Raw genomic sequence first — 21,359 nt, 5'->3', positions numbered from 1 at the left:
TGCAGTGGCGCAGTCTCGGCTCACTGCAAACTCCGCCTCCCGGGTTCACGCCATTCTTCTGCCTCAGCCTCTCCGAGTAGCTGGGACTACAGGCGCCCGCCAACACGCCCGGCTAATTTTTTGTATTTTTAGTAGAGACGGGGTTTCACCATGGTCTCGATCTCTTGACCTCGTGATCCGCCCGCCTCGGCCTCCCAAAGTGCTGGGATTACAAGCGTGAGCCACCGCGCCCGGCGATTTTTTTATTTTTAGTGGAGACAGGGTTTCACTACGTTGGCCAGGCTGGTCTTGAACTCCTGGTCTCAAGTGAACTGCCCGCCTCAGCCTCCCAAACTGCTGGAATTACAGGCGAGAGCAACCACACCCAGCCCCAAAGAGGGTTTTAAACAGAGAGTCTCGGTGTGGGCATGTCCTCTTGACCTTGCAGACTCCTCCCACCTCTGATGATTCTCCTCACCTGAGGGAAGGGCACAGCTCAAGAAGAGCTGGAGCAAGGCCCTTCTAAATCAGGGTCCACAACAGGACCCCCAGTGCCTGGGTCCAAGGGCAGTATTGCTTAAGCCTCTCTGACTTTCTCTTTCCACACTTAACAAAGTAGCAACAAATGTTCACGTTTTCATCAAATTCACTGGTTGTAAACCTTGGCTGCACATTAGACTGTCCCCAAGGGGCTGCAAAAACCTCAGTGGCCAGGTACCATTCCAGACTATTATATCAAAATCTCTGAGAGTGAGACTTAGGGATTGGTAGTTTTTAAAGCTCCCCGTATTATTTCAATGTACAGTTAAGATTCAGAACAACTGATCTAATCCAAACATTTTCTCACTCCGTCAACCACAACCCAATTTTCAGATGAAGATTCTGAGGCTTAAAGTGAGTTAATAAATTGAGACATCTCACAAGTAGCTAGTGACAGAACTAGGACAGGATGCCAAGAATTTATCTAATGCTTTTCCTTATATCACAGTGAGTGACTTGGGAAGTGGAAAATAGCCACAGCAATGACTTTATATCTACCCTCTTAGCCACACATCCTGCCTCAACTCCTCTGACATTCTGGGAGAATATATTCTTGGCTGGGTATGGTAGCTCATGCCTATAAACCCAGCACTTTGGGAAGCCGAGGCAGAAGGAACACTTGAACCCAGGTGTTCAAGATAAGCCTGGGCAATACAGGGAGAGCCCGTCTCTATAAAAAATTAAAAAAATTAGCCAGGCGTAGTGATGCATACATGTGGTCCCAGCTACTCAAGAGGCTGAAGTGGGAGGATCACTTGAGCCAAGCAGGTTGAGGTTGGAGTAAACCATGAGCACAGCACTGTACTCCAGCTTGGATGACAGAGTGAAACCCTGTCTTAAAAAATACATATAAATAAATTTAGTTTAAAAAGAATACATTCTTTTTTTTTTTTTTTTGAGATGGAGTCTCGCTCTGTCGCCAGGCTGGAGTGCAGTGGCATGATCTCAGCTCACTGCAACCTCCGCCTCCCGGGTTCAAGCGATTCTCCTGCCTCAGCCTCCTGAGTAGCTGGGACTGCAGGTGTGCGCCAGCACGCCCAGCTAATTTTTTTTTTTTTTTTTTTTGAGACAGAGTCTCACTCTTGTCGCCCAGGCTGGAGTGCAGTGGCACGATCTCGGCTCACTGCAATCTCCGCCTCCTGGGTTCAAGTGATTCTCCTGCCTCAGCCTCCCAAGTAGCTGGAATTACAGGCGCCCACCGCTACGCCCAGCTAATTTTTTGTATTTTTAGTAGAGACAGGGTTTCACCATGTTGGCGAGGCTTGTCTCAAACTCCTAATCTCGTGATTCACCCGCCTCGGCCTCCCAAAGTGCTGGGATTACAGGCATGAGCCACCGCACCCAGCCATAATTTTTGTATTTTTAGTAGAGACAGGGTTTCACCATGTTGGCCAGGATGGTCTCGATAAAAAAAAAATACATTCTTGAGAAGAATAAATAAACACCTAATTCTAATATGCTGGTGCTATGGTTTGGATATTTGTCCCCTCTAAACCTCATGTTGAAATTTGATCCCCATGTTGGAGGTGGGCCTCATGGAAGGTATTTGGGTCATGGGGGTAGATACCTCATGAATAGATTAATGCCTTCCCTTAGCCGTGAGGGAGTTTTTCTTCTATTAATTCGCACAAGAACTGGTTGTTAAACAGAGCCTGGCGCTTTCCCCTTTTTTGCTGTTTCTTCTTCTCTCACCATGAGAGAAGCCTTTTGCCTTCCACCATGGGTGGAAGCAACCTGAAGCTTTCACCAGAAGTCAAGCAGATGCCAGTGCCATGCTTCTTGTACAGCCTGCAGAACCATGAGCTAAATAAACTACCCAGTCTCAGTTATTCTTTTATAGCAATACAAAACAGACTAAGACAGCTGGGTTTCTATAGAAGTAGTCAACTGTAGATTTGTAGCAACAGACTTCACAAGCAAAGCAAGGTGCAGAAATTAGTAGTTAACTAAGTCATTTTCAGAAATATATCTGGCACTATTACATAAAGATTAATAGTACTGCCTCTGGAACTAGTTCTGGGTTTGCATTCCAGCTCTGCCTGTCACTAGCAGTGTGAACTTCTGGGTAAGTTTCCTCTTTGTGCCTCAATTTTCTCACCTGTAAAAAGGGAATGACAATAATAGTCCCAACCTCATAGAATTATTACACAAATTAATCTTTGGAATATGCCTGGCATGGCCAGGCAAGGTGGCTCACGCCTGTAATCCCAGCACTTTGGGAGGCTGAGGTGGGAGGAACACTTGAGGCCAAGAGTTCAAGACCAGTCTGGGAAACATAATGAGACCCTGTCTCCACAAAAATAATTTTTAAAAATCAGCTCAGTGAGGTAGTGCGCACTTGTAGTCCCAGCTGCTCAGGAGGCCAAGGTGAGCATATTGCTTGAGCCCAGGAGTTCAAGGCTGCAGTAAGCTTGAGCACACTACCGCACTCCAGCCTAGGTAACAGAGTGAGACCCTGTCTCTGAATAATATGCCTGGCATATAGTAGGTGCTAAATAAATTAAATACTATGTACCAGGCATTCATTTAGCCTCTGGGAATATAGTGCAAGGAAAAAGGAAAGGTCCTACACTTGGAGCTTAGAAGTTAGATTGACAACTTCCATTTCACCTTTTCCCAAAAGTTTTCCCCCATGGTTAAGTGCAAGTGAGCAAATAATTTTTTTTTTTTTTTTGAGACGGAGTCTTGCTCTGTCGCCCAGGCTGGAGTGCAGTGGCGCAGTCTCGGCTCACTGCAAGCTCCGCCTCCTGGGTTCACGCCATTCTCCTGCCTCAGCCTCTCTGAGTAGCTGGGACTACAGGCGCCCGGCACCACGCCCGGCTAATTTTTTTGTATTTTTAGTAGAGACGGGGTTTCACCGTGGTCTCGATCTCCTGAACTCGTGATCCGCCCGCCTCGGTCTCCCAAAGTGCTGGGATTACAAGCGTGAGCCACCGTGCCCGGCATGCAAATAATTTATTTTATTTTATTTTATTTTTATTATTTATTTATTTTTGAGATGGAGTTTTGCTCCTGTTGCCCAGGCTAGAGTGCAATGGCGCGATCTCAGCTCACTGCAACCTCCGCCTCCTGGGTTCAAGCGATTCTCCTGCCTCAGCCTCCCAGGTAGCTGGGATTACAAGAGCCCGCCACCACATCCAGCTAATTTTTTGTATTTTTAGTAGAGATGGGGTTTCACCATGTTGGTCAGGCTGATCTTGAACTCCTGACCTCAGGTGATCCACCCACCTCGGCCTCCCAAAGTGCTGGGATTACAGGTGTGAGCCACTGTGCCCGGCCATTTATTTATTTATTTTTATTTTTCAGAGATGGAGTCTCACTGTATCACCCCCAAGCTGGAGTGCAGTGGCATGATCATACCTCACTGCAGCCTCAAACTTCTGGCCTCAAGCAATCCTCCTGTCTCAGCCTTCTGAGTACCTGGGACTACAGGGATGTGCCACTGTGTTTGGCTAATATTTTTAATTTTTGTAGAGAAAGGGTCTTGCTTTGTTGCATAATCTAGCAAATAAATTTAAAAAATAATTCCTGTCACACCAGAAGGCTATGCTATAATATCCATTCATTGGCAAACATTTTTGAGCTCCTACTATGTGCCAGGTACTACATAAAGAAATAGAGGACAGGCACAGTGGCTCACGACTGTAATCCCAGCACTATGGGAGGCCAAGGCAGACGGATCACTTCAGGTCAGGAATTTGAGACCAGCCTAGCCAACATGGCGAAACCATCTACTAAAAATAGAAAAATTAGCCGAACGTGGTGGTGCAGGCCTGTATTCCCAGCTACTCTGGAGGCTGAGGCAGAAGAATTGCTTGAACCTGGAAGGTGGAGGTTGCAGTGAGTTAAGATCACACCACTGTACTCCAGCCTGGGAGACAGGCTCAAAAAAAAAAAGAAAAAGAAAAAAAGAAATAGAGTCTTTGTCCTCAAGGAATTCCTAAGAGGGACATTGAGCTGTAAAACTCTTACTGAATAATGCAATACTATGCATGCATTTCCATGTATTTATACATATAACTTTATTGATAATATATATAAGGTAATGCCTTATCAGGAAATAACTTTTACCCAACAACCTAGCCAAGAATTAGGGATTATTAAGGAAAAGAGGCGCCTGTAATCACAGCACTTTGGGAGGCTGAGGCAGGCAGATCACCTAAGGTTGGGAGTTCGAGACCAGCCTGGCCAGCATGGTGAACCCCTTTCTCTACTAAAAATATAAAAAATTAGCCAGGCATGGTGGCATGTGCCTGTAATCCCAGCTACTCAGGAGGCTAAGGCAGGAAAATTGCTTGAACCCAGGAGGCAGAGATTTCAGTGAGCGAAGATCGGGCCATTGCAATTCAGCCTGGGCAACAAGAGCAAGACTCCATTTCAAAAAAAAGAAAAAGAGGCATTTGAGTGTACAAAAAAGGTGTCACTAAACTAACTCAGTTTGTTCGTAAGATCCTTGGGGTCTAGTTATTTTCATCACAAATGTTAACAAGTTCATTTGGCTGGTTTCCTACATTATAATGAGCTGAGAATTAGGAGCTTCCAGAGCTGGATCAGGAACAAGAAGTGGCAGCTGATGATGAATGAAGCAAAATAATATGCGATGAAAGTGACAGAAAAATCATTTTCTGTCATGGCATCTCTCTGCCATGTGCAATAACATATGCTTTCGGTCAGAGCCTGAGTCAGAGAAAGGTTAAAGAATGTTCTGGGCCGGGCGCGGTGGCTCACGCTTGTAATCCCAGCACTTTGGGAGGCCGAGGCGGGCGGATCACGACGTCAGGAGATCGAGACCACGGTGAAACCCCGTCTCTACTAAAAATACAAAAAATTAGCCGGGCGCGGTGGCGGGCGCCTGTAGTCCCAGCTACTCGGAGAGGCTGAGGCAGGAGAATGGCGTGAACCCGGGAGGCGGAGCTTGCAGTGAGCCGAGATTGCGCCACTGCACTCCAGCCTGGGCGACAGAGCGAGACTCCGTCTCAAAAAAAAAAAAAAAAAAAAAAAGAATGTTCTGTGCATGCTGTTTTAAGAGGGAGAAAAATATTTAATGCATTTTAGAAGGCTTTTTGTGAAAGATGATTCAAATGTTTTAAAAGGTTTAATTCTTATAGAGTTGAGTTATCTGGAAGATTCACTTAAATGATGATACCAAATAACTGGGAAAATATTGCCTTTGATTATTATTTATGCACAATAATGATAAATTCTGCAATAAGAGCAATGTAAAATATAGTGTATAATAAAAATGTTGCTTATAGGTTAAAGATGAGAACAAAAGGAAGACTTCAAGCTGGAATTGCAGGAGGATTTGAGATTAATGCTGGGTCTGAAAATTGAGCAAAGGCATAATGGTAAGATTGAGTGAGAGGAGATGATGGTCTAAATGAAGGAATTATTGTTGAAAATATTAAAAATGCGGCAGAATAGCCTGGGCAAAATGGCGAGACTCTGTCTCTACAAAAATTACAAAAATTAGCCAGGTGTGGTGGCTTGAGCGTGTGGTTCCAGCTACTTGGGAGGCTGAGGTGGGAGGATCACCTGAGCCTGCCCTGGAGGTTGGGGCTGCGGTGAGCCATGATTGCACCACTGCACTCCTGCCTGGGCAACACAATGAGACCCTGTCTCAAAAAAAAAAAAAAAGTGCAGCAGAGTAAATTCCTGTTTGATTAACTTCTTACAATGCATGTTTACAGCCCTTGCTGGGTTAGAAAATCAGTTTGAAAATATACTTTGTATATTTCTTTTGAGTCTATATGTACTTAGTCTAATTCATGCATTTATCCAGTAGACATTCATTGAATACCTACTAAGTGTCTGGCATCATTCTAGGTGCTGAGGGTGTCTCTAAGAACAAAACTAGCTGTGCCCTCAAAGAGATCCTAGAATGTAGACTACTAAGAATTAACAGAGAAAACACTAAAACTTGTATGCTTATTAATCACTGTGTAAGTAATAAATGGAAGTCTCATTTAGATAAAACAAAAGCCTTGCGATCTCCATTAGTCAGAGTAACATAGATTTGACTGGGCATAGTGGCATGAGCCTGTCATTCCAGCTACTCAGGAGGCTGAGCTGGGAATATGGCCTGAGCTTGGAAGGTCGAGGCTACAGTGAGATGTGATTGCACCACTACACTCCAGCCCGAAAGACAGAGTGAGTCCCTTTCTCAGAAAAAAAAAAAAAGTAACATAGATTTGATACAGTAGACAGTGTGGCGTAGAAGAAAGAACATGGGCTGTGAAGTCAGAGATCTGAGTTCAAATTTTGACTCTGAGACTTAATAAATATCTATGTGACTGTAGCCAAGTTAATGAATCTCTCTGAACCTAATTTTTCTTATAATAGAGATAGTGAATACCTTCTTGTGTAAGGAATAAATGAGATAATAGAGATAATACCTTCTTGTATAAGGAATAAATGGAATACTATGTGTAGTGATGGTAGGTCAAGGCTATGAAGAACTGGGCATGCTTTGCTTTGGTGAGAGCATTGGTTTAGCTTTGGGGAGGGCCCATAACTATTGGGGGCATAAAAGGAAGAAGAGGGTTTTGTTTTTGTTTTTGAGATGGAGTTTCACTCTTGTTGCCCAGGCTGGAGTGCAGTGGTGCAGACTCAGGTCACTGCAACCTCTACCTCCCGGGTTCAAGTGTTTCTCCTGCCTCAGACTCCCAAGTAGCTGGGATTACAGGCACCCGCCACCCTGCCTGGCTAATTTTTTGTATTTTTAGTAGAGATGGAGTTTCACCATGTTGGCCAGGCTGGTCTCGAACTCCTGACCTCAGGTGATCCACCCGCCTCAGCCTCCCAAAGTGCTGGGATTACAGGCATGAGCCACCACGCCTGGCAGAGAAGAGTTATTTTGGAGATAAGAGGATAAATGTCAGTTACAGGTAAATAGAAATTTTGGTATAGCCTGTACATTAGACACTATTGCGTATGTTAAATTTCATGGGTATTGTCTTAATTCATTTGGGCTGATATGATAAAATACCATAGACTAGCTAGCTTATAAACAACAGAAATTTATTTCTCCCACTTCTGGAGCTGGGAAATCCAAGATCACTGGCAGATTCGGAGTCTGGTGAGGGCCTGCTTTCTGGCTTATAGATGTGGTCATCTTCTCACTGTACCCTCATATGGTAGAAGGGGCAAGGGAGCTCTCTGTGATCTCTTTTATAAGGGCACTAATCCCATTCATGAGGGTTCCACCCTCAGACCTTTTCACTTCCCAAAGGCCCCACCTCCAAATGCCATCACACTGGGGATTAGGTTTCAACATATGAGTTTCAGGGGGAAACATTCAGTCTATTGCAGGTATGATAGTGATATTGTGATCATGTAGGAGTATGTCTTTGTTCATAGAAAATACACACTGAAGAATCTAGGGGTAAAGTATCATGATGTCTGCACATTACTGTCAATGATTCAGCAAAGTGTGTGTGTATGTGTGTGTCTAGAGAGAGAGATAAAGTAAATGTGGCTAAATGTTAACAATTGGTGTCTGTAGGTAAAGGGTATATGTGTATTCTTTAAATTTTCTGGTTTTCAGGTTTTGTTTTGTTTTGTTTTGTTTGTTTTGTTTGAAACAAAGTCTCTCTCTGTCACCCAGGTTGCAATGCATTGGCACGATCTCAGCTGACTGCAACCTCCGCCTCCCAGGTTCAAGCAATTCTCATGCCTCAGCCTCCCGAGTAGCTGGGACTACAGGCGTGTGCTACCATGCCCAGCTAATTTTTGTATTTTTAGTAGAGACAAGATTTTGCCATGTTGGCCAGGCTGGTCTCGAACTCCTGGCCTCATGTGATCTGCTCACCTAGGCCTTCCAAAATTCTGGGATTATAGGGGTGAGCCACCACGCCCAGCCTGGTTTTCAGGTTTGAAAATAAAAAGTTGGAGAAATATCTACACATGATTCTGTATTCCACCAATTGTATTTCGGATGCAATGTAAGACTTTTCATGCACATAATTTTACTTAAAAATCTTATCTTGAGGTTTTTTTGGGGGGCAGAAATATGAACAATTTCTGTGCACATATTAGTCAGAAACACCATATCCAGAGAAAAATATATTCCCTGATGCTTGATAAAAACAAAGATACATTCCACTTGGAAGACATTTATCAGGGAAGTGCTTCGCACCTCTTGTGTGACTGCATATGAATTTTTTTTACTTTTTATTTTTATCTGCTTGATTAATCTATTTTGTTTGTTTGTTTGTTTTTTGATACAGGGACTCCCACTGTTGCTCAGGCTAGAGTGTAGCAGCATGATCATGGCACACTGCCACCTAGACCTCCCAGGCTCAAGCAATCCTCAGTAGCTGGCGCTACAGGCATGTGCCACCATGCCCAGCTAATTTTTTATTATTTGTAGAGACAGGGTCTCACTATGTTGCCCAGGCTGGTCTCGAACTCCTGGGCTCGAACAATCCTCCTGCCTTGGCTTCCCAAAGTGCTGGGATTACAGGTGTGAGCCACTGTACCCTGCCTGCTTTATTCTTTGCAAATGGTAAGGCCATGTAAATCTAAGAATGTGGAAAAGCCTAAATGCAGTATACACAACCATCTGTGGTTCTGTTGAATTTACATGTTCTGCTCTGGCAAGCTGGAGTAACAGGGACTGGGGTATCTTCCTGCCTGAAACAACTAAAAAACCACGTAGACAAAATGTCTACCTGCATTCTAGCCTGGGCAAGTAGCAAGACTCCATATCTTAAAAAAAAATACAAAAGAGCAAAGAACCAGGAAAAGATCACTCATATGAGGATGATAACAATCAATCAACAGAATTACACCCAGAAATGCCATAGGTAATAGAATTAGCATATTTGCCTTGGCTTTTGAGGTGAGGTAAAACAAACAAACAAAAACAAACAAGCAAAATAATTAGTAGATAGAGATACTAAAACAGATTCTATAGCCATATTTCAATAAGATAGAGGAAAGACTGAGCATGTTAAGTTGAGACATGGAAGATATAAAGACTCGTATTAAAACTATAGATGGGGCCAGATGCAGTGGCTCATGCCTGTAATCCCAGCACTTTGAGAGGCCAAGGTGGGAGGATTGCTTGAGGCCAGGAGTTTGAGATTAACCCAGGCAATAAACAGAGATCTCATCTTTTTTTTTTTTTTTGAGATGGAGTCTCACTTTGTCGCCCAGGCTGGAGTGCAGTGGTGCGATCTCGGCTCACTGCAAGCTCCACCTCCCGGGTTCACACCATTCTCTTGCCTCAGCCTCCTGAGTAGCTGGGATTACAGGCATCTGCCACCACGCCCAGCTAATTTTTTGTATTTTTTTAGTAGAGATGGGGTTTCACCGTGTTAGCCAGGATGGTCTCGATCTCCTGACCTCGTGATCCGCCCGCCTCGGCCTCCCAAAGTGCTAGGATTACAGGCGTGAGCCACTGCACCTGCCCGAGATCTCATCTTTACAAAATAAAAAAGTTAACTGGGCACGGTGGCACACACTCTCAGCTATTCAAGAGGTTGAAACAGAAGGACTCCTTGAGGCCAAGAATTCAAGGCTACAGTAAGCTATGATTGTGCTGTTGCACCACTCCAGCCTAGGTGACAGAGCGAGACACTGTCTCTAAAAAAGAAAAAAAAAAGCCCAGATGTGGTGGCTCATGCCCATAACCCCAGCACTTTGAGAGGCTAAGACAGGAATCACTTGAGGCCAGGAGTTCAAGACCAGCCTGGGCAACATAGCAAGACATTCATCTCTACAAAAACAAACAACCACCAAAAAAAAAAAACACACAAAAAAGCTTCTAGATGCAAACTACAATGTCTGAGGTGAAGAATACATTGCATGAGTTTAAAAGCAGATTAGATACTGAAGAAAAGATTAGTGAACATGAAGACACACAATATAAATTATCTAAAATGAAATACAGAGGCCATGCATGGTGGCTCACGCCTGTAACCCCAGCACTTTGGGAAGCTGAGGTGTGCAGATCACTTGAGGTCAGGAGTTTGAGACCAGCCTGGCCAACATGGCAAAACCCCATCTCTACTAAAAATACGAAAATTAGCCTAGCATGGTGGTGGGCGCCTGTAAACCCAGCTACTCAGGAGGCTGGCAGGAGAATCACTTGAACCTGAGAGGTGGAGGTTGCGGGGAGCCAAGATTGTGACATTGCACTCCAGCCTGAGTGTGACAGAGCGAGATTCCGTCTCAAAAAAAAAAAAAATAATAATAATAATAAAATGAAAAACAGAAAAAATACTGAAAGAGAAAAATAAAGAGTATCAGGGAAACCATAACACAGTATCAGGGAGGCTAATATATGTGTAATTAAATTCCCTGAAGGAGGGGATGGGAGATAGAAAAAATACTTGAAGAGGTCAGGCGCTGTGGCTCATTCATGCCTGTAATCCCAGCACTTTGGGAGGCCAAGGCGGGTGGATCACCTGAGGTCAGGAGTTTGAGACCAGCCTGACCAACATGGCGAAACCTTGTCTCTACTAAAAAAATAACAAAAATTAGCCGAATGTGGTGGTGGGTGCCTGTAATCCCAGCTACTCGGGAAGCTGAGCAGGAGAATCACTTGAACTCAGGAGGCAGGGGTTGCAGTGAGCCTAGATCATGCCACTGCACTCCAGCCTGGGCGACAGAGAGTCCATCTCAGAAAAAAGAAAAAAAAAAAGTTTGCATTTGGAGACCATTATTCTAAGTGAAGTAACACAGGAATAGAAAACCAAATGTCATTATGTTCTCACTTGCAAGTGGGAGCTAAGCGACTTGGTGCAGTGGCTTATGCCTGTAATCTCAGCACTTTGGGAGGTTAAGGCAGGCAGACTGCTTGAGGCCAGGGGTTTGAGACCAGTCTGGCCAACATGGCGAAACCTCATCTCTACTAAAAATACAAAAATTAGCTGGGCTTGTGGTGCTCACCTGTAATCCCAGCTACTCAGGAGGCTGAGGGAGGAGAATCACTTGAACTTGGGAGAGGGGGTTGCAGTGAGCCAAGATCGCACCACCACACTCCAGCCTGGGTGACAGAGCAAATGAGACTTTGTCTCCAAAAAAAAAAAAAAAAAAGTGGGAGCTAAGCTATGAGGACACAAAGGCGTAAGAATGATACAATGGACTTTGGGGACTTGGGGAAAAGAGTGAGAGGGAGGTGAGGGATAAAAGACTACATATTTGATATAGTGTGCACTGCTCAGGTGACAGGTGCACCAAAATCTCAGAAATCACCACTAAAGAACTTATTCATGGAACCAAACACCACTTGTTCCCAAAAAACTTATTGAAATTATAAAAAAAGAAGCTTGATGAACCCCAAGTACAAGAAACATGAATAAAATTGCACCAACAAACATGATGATCAAATTGCTTAAAATCAGTGCTATTCCTTGGATATGAATGATCTATCAATCTGTCTCATAACTTTCCCTTTGGACAGGAAAGGACTAAGCTAAAGACACAGTATCTTTGGAATTTTGCCAGGATGTGAAGTTTAGTGTCTGCTCCATTCCAGACTTTTTATTTTTTTCTTTTTTGAGATGGGGTCTTGTTCTGTTGCCCAGGCTCAAGTGTAGTGGTGCAAACATGGCTCACTGCAGCCTCGACCTCCTAGGTTCAAGCAATCCTCCTACCTCAGCTTCCTAAGTAGCTAGTACTAAAGGTACATACCTCATACCTGGCTAATTTTTAATTTTTTTGTAGTGACAAGGTCTCCCTATGTTGCCCAGGCTGGTCTTGGACTCCAGGGCTCATGCAGTCCTCCAGCCTTGGCCTCCCAAAGTCCTGAGATTACAGGTGTGAGCCACCATGCCTGGCTAAGACTTTTTAAATGAACTAGACCAGCCCTAACACAAGGGATTCAGTCCTAGACAATAGCAGCTGTCACCAGCTTTCATCCAGATGGCCTGCCAGTTACTGTCCAGAGTTGTTCCATTTCTCTTCTTTGCCTGCCTGGCTTGATGATCCCCTTGAATTAGAATCTATGCTCTTGTCCTTGCACCATCTTACTTGCATAACCCATTTGGACAGGATTTTCTGGCTTTGGCTTTTAGCACTCTCTTTAGACATTATTTGGTAAATGTCCTCTGCCCCAGACCTCAGGACATATACCACATGGACCCCACCACCATTCCTCCCCATTTTTCTGTGAAAATTTTCCAGAAATAAATTTCTGATCATGTGGCCAATCAACCCACTACAATCTCAACAAGGCTGCATATGCAAAACCACTTTGTTGTTTTAGATTTTGTCGCTTTTTGGAATTATACATTTTGTTATGCCATTTATTCCCCTTAACAAGAATAATTAATTGCCCTTAAAGGATAGTGGAAGGCGGAAAATAATGATGCAATGTGGAGCATGCTCAGAAATATTAAATTAGTTTTTCCACCAGGATATAAAGGTCCATCTTCTGCTGAGAAGTCTATGAGAGGCCAAATAATCATTTACGAGAGTGGCTGCGTAACACATTGGTTCGCTGCAGACTCTCTTATTGGTTTTTGATACAGGTTTTGCACAGGCTTCATTTGCCAATTGTGTTGTTTAACTCGGAAGTAAAAGATTCTTTTTTTTTTTTTTTAAGACGGAGTCTTGCTCTGTTGCCCAGGCTGGAGTGCAGTGGCGGGATCTCGGCTCACTGCAAGCTCCGCCTCCCGGGTTCACGCCATTCTTCTGCCTCAGCCTCACGAGTAGCTGGGACTACAGGCGCCCACCATCACGCCCGGCTAATTTTTTTGTATTTTTAGTAGAGACAGGGTTTCACCGTGTTAGCCAGGATGGTCTTGATCTCCTGACCTCGTGATCCACCCGCCTCGGCCTCCCAAAGTGCTGGGATTACAGGCTTGAGCCACTGCACCCGGCCAAAAGGTTCTTGAGATTGGGATGGAGATGGGGAGAGGAACACCGATTGATTCCTGGCTTGGCACAGGAGATTTTTGCTATATTGCTATACTCTTACAGGAGTATTATCTCCTTTGTCAAAATATAGCCAAGATGTGAAATTGAAATGTAATTCTCCTTACTTAAAAATTATTTATTTCGGCCGGGCGCGGTGGCTCACGCCTGTAATCCCAGCACTTTCGGAGGCCGAGGCGGGCGGATCACGAGGTCAGGAGATCGAGACCATCCTGGCTAACACGGTGAAACCCCGTCTCTACTAAAAATACAAAAAATTAGCTGGGTGAGGTGGCGGGCGCCTGTAGTCCCAGCTACTCGGGAGGCTGAGGCAGGAGAATGGCGTGAACCCCAGGGGGCGGAGCCTGCAGTGAGCCGAGATCGCGCCACTGCACTCCAGCCTGGGCGACAGCGAGACTCCGTCTCAAAAAAAAAAAAAAAAAAAAAAAAAAAAAAATTATTTATTTCTTTTTTTGAGACAGAGTTTTCACTTTTCTTCCCCAGGCTGGGGTGCAATGGCACAATCTCAGCTCACTGCAACCTTTGCCTCCCAGGTTCAATTGATTCTCCTGCCTCAGCCTCCCAAGTAGCTGGGATTACAGGCGTGTGCCACCACGCCCGGCTAACTTTTTGTCTTTAGAGACCGAGTTTCACCATATTGGTCAGGCTGGTCTCGAACTCCTGACCCCAGGTAATCATCCCGGCTCTGCCTCTCAAAGTGCTGGGATTACAGGCATGAGCCACTGCACCCGGCTCCTCCTTGCTTAAAAATTCTAATAAGTGGCTGGGCACAGTGGCTCACAGCTGTAATCCCAGCACTTTGGGAGGCTGAGGTGGGCGGATCACAAGGTCAGGAGTTCAAGACCAGCCTGTCCAACATGGTGAAGCCCCTCTCTGCTAAAAAAAAAAAAAAATACAAAAATTAGCCAGGCATGGTGAGGCGCGCCTGTAGTCCCAGCTACTCGGGAGGCTGAGGCAGGAGAATTGCTTGAACCTGGGAGGCGGGGGTTGCAGTGAGCCAAGATCGTGCCACTGCACTCCAGCCTGGGCAACAGAGCAAGACTCCGTCTCAAAAAAATAAAAGGGTGGGGGAGGGGCTGGGTGCGGGGGCTCACGCCTGTAATCCCAGCACTTTGGGAGGCTGAGGCGGGCAGATCACGAGGTCAGGAGATCGAGACCATCCTGGCTAAGAAGGTGAAACCCCGTACAAAAAATTAGCTGGGCGTGGTGGCAGGTGCCTATAGTACCAGCTACTCGGGAGGCTGAGGCAGGAGAATGGCATGAACTCAGGAGGTTGAGTTTGCAGTGAGCTGAGATCGTGCCACTGCATTCCAGCCTGGGTGACAGAGTGAGACTCCATCTCAAAAAAAAGGGTGGTGGGCATTGATGGAAAAGTTACATATTATAAAACTCTTTCAAAACCTGTTGTTCTTTTATTTTCTCAGTTACTCTTTATCTGACTTTTTCTTTTTTTTTTTTTTAAGAGATAGAGTCTCATTCTGTCACCCAGGCTGGAGTGCAGTGTTGGCACGCTATAGCCTTGAAACCTTGAACTCCTGGATTCAAGTGCTCCTCTCACCTCGGCCTCCCAAAGTGCTGGGATTACAGGCATGAACCACTGTCTGTGCCTGGGCTTGCTCGCTCACTCCCTCCCTCCCTTCTTTCCTTCCTTCTTTCCTTCTGATGGAATCATCCTTCTGATGGAATCACCCAGGCTGGAGTGCAGTGGCACAATCTCAGCTCACTGCAACCTCCGCCTCCCAGGTTCAAGCAATTCTCCTGTCTCAGCCTCCAGAGTAGCTGGGATTACAGGCGCCTGCCACCATGCCCGGCTAATATTTGTATTTTTAGTAGAGACAGAGTTTCACGGTGTAGCCAGGATGGTTTCAATCTTCTGACCTCGTGATCTGCCCGCCTCGGCCTCCTAAAGTGCTAGGAATACAGGTGTGAGCCACCGCACCCAACTGTGTTTCTTTCTTTTTTAAAGGATTGACTTTATTTTTTTTTTCTTTTTTTTTTTTTTTTTTCTGAGACAGAGTCTGGCTCTGTCGCCCAGGCTGGAGTGCAGTGGTGCAATCTCGGCTCGCTGCAAGCTCCGCCTCCCGGGTTCACGCCATTCTCCTGCCTCAGCCTCCCGAGTAGCTGGGACCACAGGCACCCACCACCACACCCGGCTAACTTTTTGTATTTTTAGTAGAGACAGGGTTTCACTGTGTTAGCCAGGATGGTCTCGATCTCCTGACCTCATGATCCGCCTGCCTCGGCCTCCCAAAGTGCTGGGATTACAGGCATGAGCCACCGCGCCCAGCCTTTTTTTCTTTTTTTTTAAATAGACAAGGTCTCACTATGTTGCCCAGGCTACACTGCAGTGGCTATTCACAAGCAGATCCCACTACTAATCAGCACAGGAGTTTTTGACCTGCTCTATTTCTGATCTGGGCCAGTTCACCTCCCAGGTTCATCCCTCCTTGGGCAACCTGGTGGTCCCCACTCCCCGGAGGTCACCAGTGTTTTTTTTTTTTGGTTTGTTTGTTTGAAATGGAGTCTCACTCTGTCACCCAGGCTGGAGCACAGTGGTGTGATCTTGGCTCCTGCAACCTCTGCCTCTTGGGTTCAAGTGATTCTCCTGTCTCAGGCTCCCAAGTAACTGGGATTACAGTCATGTGCCACCGTGCCCAGCAAGATCAACCTTAGATGGTCAACTAAAAGGGAAATTTATTGCTCAATAAAAGTTGATTTAAAAATCAAAGAATAGGCTGGGCGCGGTGGCTCACACCTGTAATCCCAGCACTTTGAGAGGCCGAGGCGGGCGGATCACAAGGTCAGGAGATGGAGACCATCCTGGCTAACACGGTGAAACCCCGTCTCTACTAAAAATACAAAAATTAGCTGGGCATGGTGGCAGGCGCCTGTAGTCCCAGCTACTTGGGAGGCTGAGGCAGGAGAATGGCGTGAACCCGGGAGACAGAGCTTGCAGTGAGCCGAGATGGCTGGCGCCACTGCACTCCAGCCTGGGCAAGAGTGCGAGACTCCATCTCCAAAAAAAAAAAAAAAATATCAAAGAATAAATAAAATGACTTTAACCATTTTCAATTCAATTCAGAAAATACTTATTGAGAGTCTACTTTTTTTTTTTTTTAATTTGAAAGGGAGTCTTGCTCTGTCACCCACACTGGAATGCAGTGGTGTGATCTCGGCTCACTGCAACCTCTGCCTCCCGGGTTCAAATGATTCTTTTGCCTCAGCCTCCCTAGTAGCTGGGATTACAGGCGTGCATCACCGCGCCCAGCTAATTTTTGTATTTTTTGTAGAGATGGGGTTTCACCATGTTGGCTGGGCTGGTCTCGAACTCCCGACCTCAGGTGATCCACCTGCCTTGGCCTCCCAAAGTGCTGGGGTTACAGATCTGAACCATCACACCCGGCCAAGAGTTTACTCTTCACACAGCACTGTGAAAGAAAAATAGTGTAACTATGTATAAGTAGTTTAAATGCGAATTTATATTCATTATAAGAATTATTGGCTGGGCACCGTGGCTCAGGCCTGTGATCCCAGAGCTTTGGGAGGCCAAAGTGGGAGGATCATTTGAGCCCAGGAGTTTAAGACAAGCCTAGGCAACATAGTGAGACTCCATCTCTATAAAAATTTTAAAATTTAGTGGGTATAGTGGTGCATGCCCACTATAAAAAGAAAAGAATGATGAGAAAAAAAAGAATGATGATAAAGTATGCATTTAAAAATGAAATTAGCCAGGGTCGGGTGTGGTGGCTCATGCCTGTAATCCCAGCACTTTGGGAGGCCAAGACGGATGGAGCACCTGAGGTCAGGAGTTCGAGACCAGTGTGGCCAACATGGTGAAACCCTGTCTTTACTAAAAACACAAAATTAGCTAGGCATGGTGGTGCACACCTGTAATCCCAGCTACTCGGATGGCTAAGGCAGGAGAATCACTTGAACCCTGGAGGTGGAGGTTGCAAGTGAGCCGAGATCGTGTCATTGCACTCTAGCCTAGGCAACAAGAGTGAAACTCCATCTGAAAAAAAAAAAAAAAGAAATTAGCCAGGCAAAGTGGTGTGTGCGTGCCTGTAGTTCCAGCTACTCGGGAGACTGAGGTAGAAGGATCTCTTGAGCCCAGGAGTTCAGGGCTGTAGTGTGCAATAATCACACATGTCAGTAGCCGCTGTACTCCAGCCTGGGCAACATAGCAAGAAGCTGTCTGGAATTAAGTTCAAATTAAACATTTGTGAATGTTTCCTATGTGCAAGGCACTGTGTAGAAGACAGTATAAATAAGGCAAGATTTGCAAGATTTCTAATCTGGTAGAGATTAAGGCAAGTATAAAAATATCTGAGTTACAGGGCAGGTCTGGTGGCTCATGCCTGTAATCCCAGCACTTTGGGAGGCCGAGGCGGGTGAATCACCTGAGATCAGCAGTTCAAGACCAGCCTGGGCAACATAGTGAAACCCCGTCCCTACTAAAAATATAAAAATTAGCCAGGCGTGATGGCATGTGCCTGTAATCTCAGCTACTCAGGAGGCCGAGGCACGAGAATCGCTTGAACCCGGGAGGTGGAGGTTGCAGTGAGCAGAGATCATGCCATTGCACTCCAGCCTGGGCGACAGGGCAAAACTCTGTCAAAAAAAAAAAAAAATCTGAGTTACGAGGTAAAACAAGATATGTTTTATTAGGAGAGTACAAAGTTCTATGCAATTTTTTAAAGTTTAATGACAATTTGGTTTTTTTTTTTTTTTTTTTTTTTTTTTTTGTTGAGACAGAGTCTGGACCTTGTTGCCCAGGCTGGAGTGCAGTGGTGTGATCTCAGCTCACTGCAACCTCCACCTCTTGGGTTCAAGTGATTCTTCTGCCTGGGCCTCCTGAATTGCTGGGATTATACAGGCACCCACCACCACGCCCCGCCAATTTTTTGTATTTTTAGTAGAGACGGGGTTTCACCATGTTGGCCAGGCTCATCTTGAACTCCTGACCTCAGGTGATCCATCCACCTCGACCTCCCAATGTGCTGGGATTACAGACATGATCCACCACACCCAGCCGGTTTCATTTTTTATAATTCTTTTTTTTTTTTTAGCTTTTATTTTAGGTTTGGCGGTACATGTGAAGGTTTATTATATAGCTAAACTCATGTCTTGGGGATTTGTCATACATTTCATCACCCACCCAGGTGTGTTAAGCTTAGTACCCAATAGTTATTTTTTCTGATCCTCTCCCTCCTCCCATCTTCCACCTTCAAGTAGATCCCAGTGTCTGTTATTCCCTTCTTTATGTTTGTGAGTTTTCATCATTTCACTCCCACTTATAAGAGAGAACATGCAGCTTTTGGTTTTCTGTTCCTCTGTTAGTTTGCTAAGGATAATAGGCTCCAGCTCCATCCATGTTCCCACAAAAGACAAGATCTTGTTCTTTTATCGATGGTTGCATGGGCAATTTAGAAGAGAAAAAAATCATTATCAAGAATCAAATCTCACTGATTCAAACTACAGTTTTAAATTTGTTTAGCCAGGCATGCTGGTGTAGTCCAAACTACTTGAAAGGCTGAGGCGGGAGAATCACTTGAGGTCAGGAATTTGAGAAATCAGCATCTGGGAAAAAATAGTAATCCTACACTGAAATGTAAGTACCAAGAAAAGATAAATTTGTTTTGTTCATTGATGTATTATAAAGTGCCATGAATATTACTGGTACATAGGAGGTGCTCAATATATATTTGTTAAGTGAATAAATACAATTCAAAGAAAAGGAGCTTAAGAGGTCTGCCGCTGTTCTAGTTACAACTCCATGGAGCTTACTTGACATTGGAGGACGGTTGGGCCAGCATGCCCCACTATTTAGCATGTCCCATTATTTGCAGTCAGCGGTTCTATTCCTTATAATTCTGCGAAAACAAAACAAAAAAACTAAAATGACCAATGTGTTAAAGGAGAAATTGCATGCAATGACCATGGAGTAATTGGTTGCATGTAGCACAAATTGGTCTTGACTTTTGATGGTCAGTATTTTTTACCACCAGCTCATTAACAAGTAGGGGAAGGTTCTATAGCATGTGTCAGAATGCTTAGGCCTAGTTTACTTCTAATCTTCTTGCCTTGGGATTGAGGAAGTGCCTTCCAATTCTGGAATCTGTGCCCAAGATACTGCCAAAGACCTTTTGTTAATAATGTTTTCTGGGGCTGGGCGTGGTGGCTCATGCCTGTAATCCCAGCACTTTGGGAGGCCGAGGCAGATGGGTCACGAGGTCAAGAGATCAAGACCATCCTAGCCAACATGGTGAAACCCTGCCTCTACTAAAAATACAAAAATTAGCCAGGTGTGGTGGCAGGCGCCTGTAGTCCCAGCTACTCAGGAGGCTCAGCCAGGAGAATTGCTTGAACCCGGGAGGTGGAGGTTGCAGTGAGCCGAGATTGTGCCTCTGCACTCCAGCCTGGGCGACAGAGCGAGACACTCTCTCAAAATAAAATAAAATAAAATAAAATAAAAATAATGTTTTCTGACTGGCAGTTGGGATCCATGAAACCTTTTATTCATTGGAAAATATGTGAGTCTCCTCAATCTTTCATTTCTACTAATCTTTCTAGAGTCATAAAATGAGGTGTTAATTGGCGGCAAATAATTTCTACTACCTTACAAGTAGTTAAGATCTCTGAATTCATTCATTCTCCATGAATTCTCTATTAATTCAGTCATTTAACAGATACTTCCTAAACACCTATTAAATAGGTACAGTCCCTGTCTTCCAGAAAGCCATGGTTTAAGGAGGAAGTCAAACAAGGAAATGTATAATTATGATACATTGTGATAAGTGCTCTAATAGAAATATATATAGGGTATAAGGCTATAAGAAATGTCTTTCATTTTGTAAGATTGCTTATAAATGTAGAAATTGTTATATTAGAATTATAGTTACTGACAAACCCTCATCAACTGTAAGGAAGCCTTTATAGGCCAGACACGGTGGCTCACGCCTGTAATCCCAGCACTTTGGGAGGCCAAGGTGGGCAGATCACAAGGCCAGGTGTTCGAGACCAGCTTGACCAATATGGTGAAATCCCGTCTCTACTAAAAATACAAAAATTAGCCGGGCATGGTGGCGGGTGCCTGTAGTCCCAGCTACTCAGGAGTCTGAGGCAGGAGAATAGCTTGAACCTGGAAGGTGGAGGTTGCAGTGAGCTGAGATTGTGCCCCTGCACTCCAACCTGGGTGACAGAGCGAGACTCCATCTCAAAAAAAAAAAAAAAAAAGGAAGCCTTTATACTTAACGAATTAGGAATTGATAACTTGAGTTAAGACTGAGCGCGGTGGCTCACGCCTGTAATCCCAGCACTTTGGGAGGCCAAGGTGGGTGGATCACGAGGTCAGGAGATCGAGACCATCCTGGCTAACACAGTGAAACCCCATCTCTACTAAAAATACAAAAAATTAGCTGAGCGTGGTGGTGGGCGCCTGTAGTCCGAGCTACTCGGGAGGCTGAGGCAGGAGAATGGCATGAACCCAGGAGGCAGAGCTTGCAGTGAGCCGAGATCTTGCCACTGCACTCCAGCCTGGGAGACAGAGCAAAACTCTGTCTCAAAAATAAATAAATAAATAAAATAACTTGAGTTAAATCTCTAGATTGTTAACTACATGAATTGTGATGTTTCCTTGTTGGAAATTATCATCTATAGACATAGTTTTAATTTCTAATTATGTTTCACTGGAAAGTATTGTCAGAATATAAAATCTAATTTTAAGCCTTTATATCTGTATTAATCTCTCATGCTATTGTATTATGTTACTACCACATGGGATTCCAAGGTCCAGGTGATACCACTGCCTGTGAACTCTGATTCTTCCTCAGTAAGATGATCCCATCTGTGCTGAGGAAGACACTCTTTATTTTTAGGACAGTTATTGCTATGGTTACTGTGAACCAGAGTTGGCCTTCAGTACTATGTCTCCTGTTCTCCCACTGTTATTTCCC

The 21,359-nt window shown here is 44.7% G+C and overlaps 1 protein-coding gene across 2 annotated transcripts in view; it reads left to right on the top strand.

Moving 5' to 3' along the window:
* Positions 1–21,359, top strand: part of HYCC2 (hyccin PI4KA lipid kinase complex subunit 2) — a 148,405-nt gene that overhangs the window by 1,984 nt on the left and 125,062 nt on the right. The window contains exons 2-3 of one of the 2 annotated variants that reach the window (XM_055290148.2): positions 5,775–5,867; positions 18,906–19,015. The gene's annotated coding sequence lies outside the window, so the exon portion shown is untranslated. Of the gene's footprint in view, positions 1–5,774; positions 5,868–18,901; positions 19,016–21,359 lie in introns of both variants that reach the window. The other variant, XM_055290153.2, reaches the window with a different exon arrangement.

This window comes from Symphalangus syndactylus, chromosome 8 (assembly GCF_028878055.3).
Source record: "Symphalangus syndactylus isolate Jambi chromosome 8, NHGRI_mSymSyn1-v2.1_pri, whole genome shotgun sequence".
Classification (NCBI taxonomy): Eukaryota; Metazoa; Chordata; class Mammalia; order Primates; family Hylobatidae; genus Symphalangus; species Symphalangus syndactylus.
Note: the sequence above shows the minus strand (reverse complement) of the source record. Positions and strands in the feature narration are given on the sequence as shown.